We start from the raw sequence: 8,703 nt of genomic DNA on the forward strand, positions 1-8,703 counted from the left end.
GTGTACAACGAGTGTACAAATAGTGTATAAAGGGTGTATAAAGGGTGTACTTCCATTCTACATCATTTTACAAAATATGTAGAAAAGTTGTAAAAGGATGTACAAAAGGTGTATAAAAGATGTGCAAAGGGTGTACAAATGGTATATAAAGGATTTACAATGGTTGTAGAAATGGTGTGCAAAGGGCGTAAAATTTGTGTACAAAAAATGTGTAAAGGGTGTAAAAATGATGTACACTCATTCTACATCTTTTTAAGGTACAAGGGGTGTACACCCATTCTAAACATTTTCAACACCCTTCGTATTTCCTTTGTATAGATTTTGTAAACCCTTTATACACACTTTCTTCATCTTTCTACAAAAGATATAGAAAGATGTATACCTTTGTACACTTTTTGGACAAATGGTGTACTCTCTTTCTACATTTTTTTCCAGAAAATATAAAAAAGGTATAAAAATGTGTGGATATGTTGTACAAGGGGTATGCTAAGAGCGTACAAAGATATAGAAAGGGTGCATAAAGGTTGTAGAAAATATCTACAAAGGTTGTAGAAAGGATATACATAAGAAATATTAAGGTTGTAGAAAGAATGCACAAAAAGTGTAAAAAGGGAGAATTTTTTACCCTTTCTAACACTAATTTGTCTTTGATCCCACGACTCTGTGGCATGCCCTTCAAATTTAGAAGGTTTAATAGTCAATTTAGTCCTCAGTTTCGTTGACAAATCTCAATTTAGTCCCTCGTTATAAAAGTGTTTGAAATGGGTCCTCACTTTAAAAATTGAGTCAAATTAGCCCCTTCCGTTAAATATAACCAAACAAAGTTAGTGAAGGTGATGATCTAGCATCAGTAAGTGGTTACATGTCAAAATATACTTTTGTGAGTGTTGACATGTTCGCTAATTAGAGAAGATAGGGTTTTATTAAGAAATCAAGTTTTTTTAATTGGGAAAAAAATTGATTTAGGGCTGATTTATGCGAGATTAGGGTCGAAATTTCCTTTTCCTAGTTCAAATCGTAGAAGTGACCATATAGGAGGTAAACATTTCCTAGACCAGAGACCGTGAGTTTTGGACAAATGGTGTACTCTCTTTTTACATCTTTTTCCTGAAGATATAGAAAGGGTGTAGAAAATGTGTGGAAATATTGTACAAGGGGTATGCTAAGAGTGTACAAAAATGTAGCGAGATATAGAAAGGATGCACAAAGGTTGTAGAAAATATCTATAAAGGATGTAGAAAGGGTATACAAAAGAAATATTAAGGTTGTAGAAAAGATGCACAAAAAGTGTAAAAAAGGAGAATTTTTTACCCATTCTAACACTAATTTGTCTTTGATCCCACGACTCTCTGGCATGTCGTTCAAATTTAGAAGGTTTAATAGCCAATTTAGTCCTCAGTTTCGTTGACAAATCTCAATTTAGTCCCTCGTTATAAAAGTGTTTGAAATGGGTCCTCACTTTAAAAATTAAGTCAAATTAGTCTCTTTCGTTAAATATAACCAAACGAAGTTAATAAAAGTGATGATCTAGCATCAGTAAGTGGTTACATGTTAAAATATAATTATGTGAGTGTTGACGTGTTCGCTAATTAGAGAAGATAGGGTTTTATTAAATCAGGTTTTTTTAATTAGGGAAAAATTGATTTAGGGCTGATTTATGCGAGATTAGGGTCGAAATTTCCTTTTCCTAGTTCAAATCATGGAAGTGACCATATATGGGGTCAAAATTTCTTGGATCAGAGATCGTGAGTTCTTGTGCTGGAAGAAGAAGCAATGATTAGAAAAACATGACACAATCTCGAGGGCAACAGAGAGAAGGGTCTGAACCAAAGTGATGTCACTTAAAGGAACATGAGTGTGTCCAACGTCGTTGACCTCCTCCACCTGTGCAACAAGAAAATTGCTCCTTAAGCCATTCAAGAAATTTTATGGTTTTCACCTTAAAACACACTTGAGCGATTTAATACGTTGTTGTCTTTGATAAAATGATGGCAATGTTAAGAACCCAAAAAGTGAGTCGAAATATAAGAACTTCCGGAAGTTTCAGATTTAGGGAGGGGGAGAGAATAATTTTCAAGGAAAATAAACAGAGAAAGAAAGAAAGAGTATGAATAAGTTGTTGTTTTGGGTAGGGTTTTGAATATTGAAAGGGTTAAGAAAAAAATGCAATGAAGATGGAGAAATAAAAAAATGGAGGAAATTCGAGTTAGAGGAAAAGAAAGAAGGAATGAATTTGCTAAGACTTTGTTGTGTGCTCTTGTTTTCTTAATGCTTTTCTTATTTTTCAATCTCGTAGGAGTTTCGATGCAACCTACGACCTGACAAGGACTATCATCGGAGATATTGTCGATCCTATCTCCATTGACAACAACACAGTGGTGGGGCAGCGAAGAAGTTAAGGTTTTTCGGGAATACAACTAGGATGTTTGATTTGGAGGATTTGCTTAGGGCTTCTGTGAAGGTTTTGGAGAAAGTGACTTTTGGAATGATGTATAAGGCAATGTCAATTATATGACAAGGATATATAATATAAAGACGTCATCAAATATAATACTGGAAAGCAGTTAGATAAATAATTAGGATTACAGTCATCCTTAGACATCATCCGAATTTAAAACTCTAAGTATAATACATTTTTTTTCAAAATGACAAGAACAAACTGAGAGAATCCTAGGGAATTCAAACTTCAAAGTATCTCAAAATACAAAAAGTAAGGTAAAATTCCTAAATAAGCTAAGTTGTTGCATCAGTGTCCTCAAACTCTTGCTCCAGGGGAATCTCCTCAACATCTGCTCACATCCAAGTAGATGATCATTGCAAAAGAAAAGCATACAACATGGCACAAACACAAGCAAAAGCAAGGGTGAGCTAATTATACAAAAAAAACATGCATCACATCAAGTATATAACATACAATAAATAACTTAAATCAAACAGTTTAATAAACACAACCTAAGCATGTTATTTTCTAGACTTGACTCGTTCGGACTTTAAAACGATAGTCGGGCTATGGCGAGTCTTGCACCCGTGGTGACTTATGAAACTTGGGTTCCCCACCCTGCCACATTCACGAGGTTAGTCCGTTCCGCGCCTTGAGGCATACTGGGAGCCCCCAAGACTAAGGACCTCCTGCTACTTCTCACCACATGGTTCAACCTCTCTAAGTGAGTTTGATTGACCATTGAAGTGTCAGAATGACTCCCAAGGCTGAGCTCCTACTTTCCTTTTAAAACACTAAGAATCTCACCGAGAGATTATACACAGATGGAACTTAGTTTACTTCTACACAGATGGAACTTACTTTACCACTTGGATCGTACTTTCATCACTTTATAATCATATACTTTTCAAACATAATATCAATAACAGACATCAACTCATTTATCACAACTTATAAAAATAACCACTCTATAAAATTTAAATCTAAATTTATAAATACCGAAATTTTTTATAATTTACTTCCAAATACCTAAATATACGTAGATTCAATGAAAATTATTTCCCTTTAATTCTATTATAATAATTATATTAAATCATAATAATATTATAATATTTATATTAAACCAGTGCACAAACATTTTTAATTTATATTCAACCCACATTTATATTATAAAACTATATTATATATAAAATTCATTAGCATACGTACTGTTATATACAAAATTCATAAACTTACTAATTATATAAAACTATATTCTACAAATAAAATATAATATTATACGTACTGTTACTAATTTTTGTATGTAACTATATTATATTAATATAATTTATTAACATACATACGGTTCCTGTTATATAATATTAATATAGTTTATATTTAACTACTCCCTACATCACATATATAATACTAAATTATATTAATATGATAATATTTTAAGATAAAAGAACGTATCAATATATACCACCAACAATAATCTCCTAACACATGTTAATAGTCAACGTACCCTTATATCTTCAAAGCGATCACGGACCTACCAGAAATCATTAGCCAACACTTCTTTCACTTTTCCCCTCAACCTAGATAGCTTAACCCTCTGAAATTGATTTCTCTATGCACCAGAAATAACCATGCTTTCTTAAAGAAATAAACTCTACCCTATCTTTTTTTGTAAACAATTTTTATTTTATTTATTTATTCTTTTGGTAAAGTGGGGGCATATCCTATCTTTCCTACCCATCCATTTTCCAAAATCTAATAAAAGCAAAATGCTCCTCCCTCTCTGCAACAAAAACAATCACTGCTCTTCCACTATTTATTATATAATATTTATGCATATACACATCACACGTGAAAGCCTCTCCCCTGATATATATTCAATATAAAATTTTAACCAACCCATGAATACCGTGCCTTCATCCTTAACATAAACCTTTTCCCTTTTACACATTATATTATATTTATAACGAACACACACAAAATCCATTAATATTTCCTACTTAATATCAACATATTAAGTTCCCCATAAAACACTACCCCAAAAATTGATTTCTCTTTCTAACAGTGCTAACACAGAATTTTCCACTCCCAGACAACTCATAACAGTTCAATCTACAACTATTAAATTCAATAAAATCACTACACAGACAAGCCATCATAAATTAAGTATACTCACTTTTTATCAGTTTCATAACTCATCATATATCCCCCAATATTCATAAAACTTAACATGCAATTCCAAAACAGCACACCAAAATAAAATTCACCATACATACAGAGCATATAAACAATTCAATGAAACATAACTAGCTCCCCTTACCTTTTGGTTCCCACAGCACAGTTCCTAGAAAACACCCTACCAGTACCTCCACACAGGTAATTTCGACAGTACCTACAAGCCACCAAATTGGTGTAGAGCATAGACTTTATGGCTTGATAGGATAAGGAAAATAAAAATAACTCTACTTGCAAGGTAGAACCTTTGCATGAGTAAAACCCTAGGGTGTAGAGAATGGGAAATTTACCTTATTAGTGGAGAGACGCAAAACTAATCAGATGAATTGGAAGCCCTCGACTCTGGGAACATAAGGGCACCACCTATTTGGAAAAGCAATGGTAGAAATTTGAGAAAGGGTAGAGAAAAGATGGGGCAAGGTTTAGAGAGAAGGTAGAGCTTCTAAAGAACTCAACTTTTAGAGAGAGAGAGTAGGAAGCTAAGAAATGAATTCTAATTTCTGAAAATTTTCTCTCTAAGGTCAGGTTGTCCCTAGCCTTATGGGCTTGACTGCCTCACATAAGGCCCAATAGCTTTTAAAAATTTTTAGGCCCTTACACAATGTGTTGGAGGCAAGGTCAATTATGGTAGTGCAAAGGTTGAAGGATTTTCTGGGCTTGCTTTTCGATCCTTTTTGTGATTACTTTTCACTCAATTTCGCCCTTTTTCAATTCTTGGTCAATAATTAATGATCATAATGACAATGGAGGTGGTGTAAGGATTTTGCATCAAAATTTGACCTCTACAAGTAATGCACTTTAGGAGCTACTTAGGAAGCTTGGTGTTGGGTTGGATGATCTACTCCCATCTGCCATCATTTATGGAAAAGAAGAGAATCTTGTAAGTCAACCCTAATATCGCATAAATAAGTCCTAAATCAATTTTCTCCAAATAAAAAAAAAAACAAAATTTCTTAATAAAACCTTATATTTTCTAATTAACGAACATGTCAACACACATAGAAGTATACTTTGAGCTGTAACCACTAACTGCTGCCAAATCATGACCCCATTAGCTACGTTTGGTTATATTTAACGAAAGGAACTAATTTAACTTAAAATTTTAAAAGAGATGACCCGTTTCAAACACTTTTACAACCTAGAACAAAATTGAGATTTGTCAAAGAAACTAAAGATTAAATTAGCTATTAAACCAATTTAGAAATATATAACCTAAGAACTCAATTTTTATTTGTTTCAAAAAAGGTATAGTATTTACAGGGATAGCTAATTTTAGCCATGAATGGATGTATTTCATCAATTATCTTTTCCCAAACAAAGTACGTTAATGCACTTATATCTCTATTTCATAGTCTTTTTAAGTTTATCAATCATATCTTTGAAATTATGCGATTGGTAAAAACTAAAATTACTACTCCTATAACTTAACATCCTTTGACAAATCTCAAGTAAGAAAAGTGAGTCAAAAAGGTTACTTAAGGATCAGATCTTGCCTTACCAAAATTATCTAATGCTACTGACTAACCCTTAAAGTGAATTACATTTAAAAACAAAGTACATGCCTTACAAACAAACACTAATTACTTTTGGACTCTAATGACCCCTAATTGTGAAACACAAAAATCAAACAATCAATATAAAATTCTACTCCTATAGTGAGACTTGTAGTTTTGACTAACAAGACCCACTCACCTGTCTAGCTGTCTAGCTATGTCAAATTTAAATAAAACAATGAAAGAGTACCAAGGACTCTTCCAAAGAACTTGGACTTTTCAAAAACCCTTTTACAAAACAAAGCTAAAACTATAGAAGGCTAACACACAAGCCTATTACAAATCAATTACACAAAACAAAACAAAACAATCTCAAAAATAAACAATCCTATGCTACGATCCTGGTCCACTTCTGTATGAAGAATCATGTTCCCTCATTGTTGCCTCTTGACAACTTCAAGCTTCTATCTGTTGTCCATTCCTACAACACATATATGAGCAAAGTTTCAATCAATATTCCCTTAGCTAAAACAGATTACTCAGAATAAGATATACGACAGTAAGAACTTCCCTTTCTCTCGGCTTGTTGTGCAATTGATGCCCAGTTGCTCTCAATTGTATTCTGCTGGACAAGTTTTCCAATTCTCATTAATCCCAAATCTGCACAAATATTCACTCCAATATAATAATAGACAAGCAACAATGCTTTCACTACAGAAACAACTAATGAACACAAAGGAAAGTAACAACAACCCAATTTAAACACTCCCTTCAACTGTTGTTTCTAGTTGCGGGTTCTTGAACCAAGATAGTTGTTCCAAACTTTTGCCAAAGTAATGTTGTTGTCTAATGATTCAACACAAATCAGTTCTACACAGAGTCACACCAAAATCCAACAAATACATATGTTCATGGCAATTGAACCAAATTCAGATTATATATGATTCAAAACAAGAACTGAACTGGTTAAGCAACAATCCAAGCTAGTCAAAGTTGATGGACTAAACTAGTTTATCCAAAGAACAAGAATGATAGGATGCAACGCAGACCCTAGTCATCTAAGTCCTTAAATCATGCAATCAAAATTGGAAATGAAATGCTTAAGTCACTTTGTAAAACTAAATGATGTATGACAGTTAAAACAAGTTGATGCACCAACCCTATTTTCTCCAAACAGATCAGCTCATTGACAGCGGTACCACACACAATAGATATGTCAATATGATTTGGATGAAACTAAATGGCAACCAAGAATATACAACTAAATGGAAATCAAACTGGACAAATTGACATCTGCACGTAAATCAGCAAGCAAATTTAAAATTTGGAAATGAATTCAGTAGCAGTAAGCAATTGTAAAAACTACAGTTCAACAGTTGCATGGGGGGCGTGTCTACAAGTCCGAAATAACATTAGTTAATAACATGTTTGAGTAAACACCTTAATTGAATATTTTATAATAAGTTTTTCATTGAAACTTAACAAGTTAAAAAGTGCTTATAAGAAGTTCATAGGCTCAAATTAGTTTCACACAACCACTAAAAACTAAAAGTTAGTTATCCAACAAAGTTTGCAATTGGGTTCTCTGCATATATTTGTCTAGTTAGTTACTTTCTTGCTTAAGGGTGAGCTGGATCTTCCTAAACCTTTATATTCATAAGCCTAGAGCAGATAAAGTAACTATCTTAACCTGAGAAAAGCGAAATAAATGAAATAAATATTATTAATAACCCTAGCAACTACATTTATATTTAAATGACAAATTCTAACAAATGTTCATAACAATGGTGAAGAAAATAAAAGCCTTCTTACTTATTGAAATAAAAATGCACAAGCTGCATATCTTCTGTAATTCCACTTCAACAGTTGCATGTGGAGCGTGTCTACAAGTCCGAAATAACATTAATTAATAACATGTTTGAGTAAACAGCTTAATTGAATATTTACCCACAAACTTAAGCAAAACAAAAATATTATATTAAGTTTTTCCTTGAAACTTAACAAGTTAAAAAGTGCTTATAAGAAGTTCATACACTAAAATTAGTTTCACACAACCACTAAAAACTAAAAGTTAGTTATCCAACAAAGTTTGCAATTGGGTGCTCTGCATATATTTCTTTAGTTAGTTACTTTGTTGTTTAAGGGTGAGCTGGATCTTCCTAAACCTTTATAGTCTACAACTATCATCATAAATCTTGTATAGATATCCATAAGCCTAGAGCAGCAAAAGTAACTAACTTAAACTGAGAAAAGCGAAATAAATGGAATATATATTATTAATAACCCTAGTAGCAACTACATTTATATTTAAATGAGAAATTCTAACAAATGTTCATAACAATGGTGAAGAAAATAAAAGCCTTCTTACCTATTGAACAGGAATGTTTGTGGCAGTACTTAATGACTTTGTCACCCCTGTTCGAGACCTCTTAGAGCCCTGCAGAGAAATAAGAGAAGCTATTATGCTCAAATGCACAAAAAATTAGCATCAAGGAAATATTAAACTGAAAACACTCCTTAACGCAAAAAAAAAAAAAA

The 8,703-nt window shown here is 32.7% G+C and overlaps 1 long non-coding RNA gene across 1 annotated transcript; it reads right to left on the minus strand.

Moving 5' to 3' along the window:
* Positions 1–6,125: 6,125 nt before the first annotated feature.
* On the minus strand, positions 6,126–8,622 carry LOC106778675. Its single transcript, XR_001377083.2, has 3 exons — positions 8,534–8,622; positions 7,978–8,048; positions 6,126–6,825 (listed from the first exon to the last, which is right to left on the minus strand). It is a non-coding gene; the product is annotated as an uncharacterized LOC106778675 (long non-coding RNA).
* Between the last annotated feature and the right edge of the window lie 81 nt (positions 8,623–8,703).

This window comes from Vigna radiata, unplaced genomic scaffold (genome assembly GCF_000741045.1).
Source record: "Vigna radiata var. radiata cultivar VC1973A unplaced genomic scaffold, Vradiata_ver6 scaffold_147, whole genome shotgun sequence".
In the NCBI taxonomy this organism is placed as follows: domain Eukaryota; kingdom Viridiplantae; phylum Streptophyta; class Magnoliopsida; order Fabales; family Fabaceae; genus Vigna; species Vigna radiata.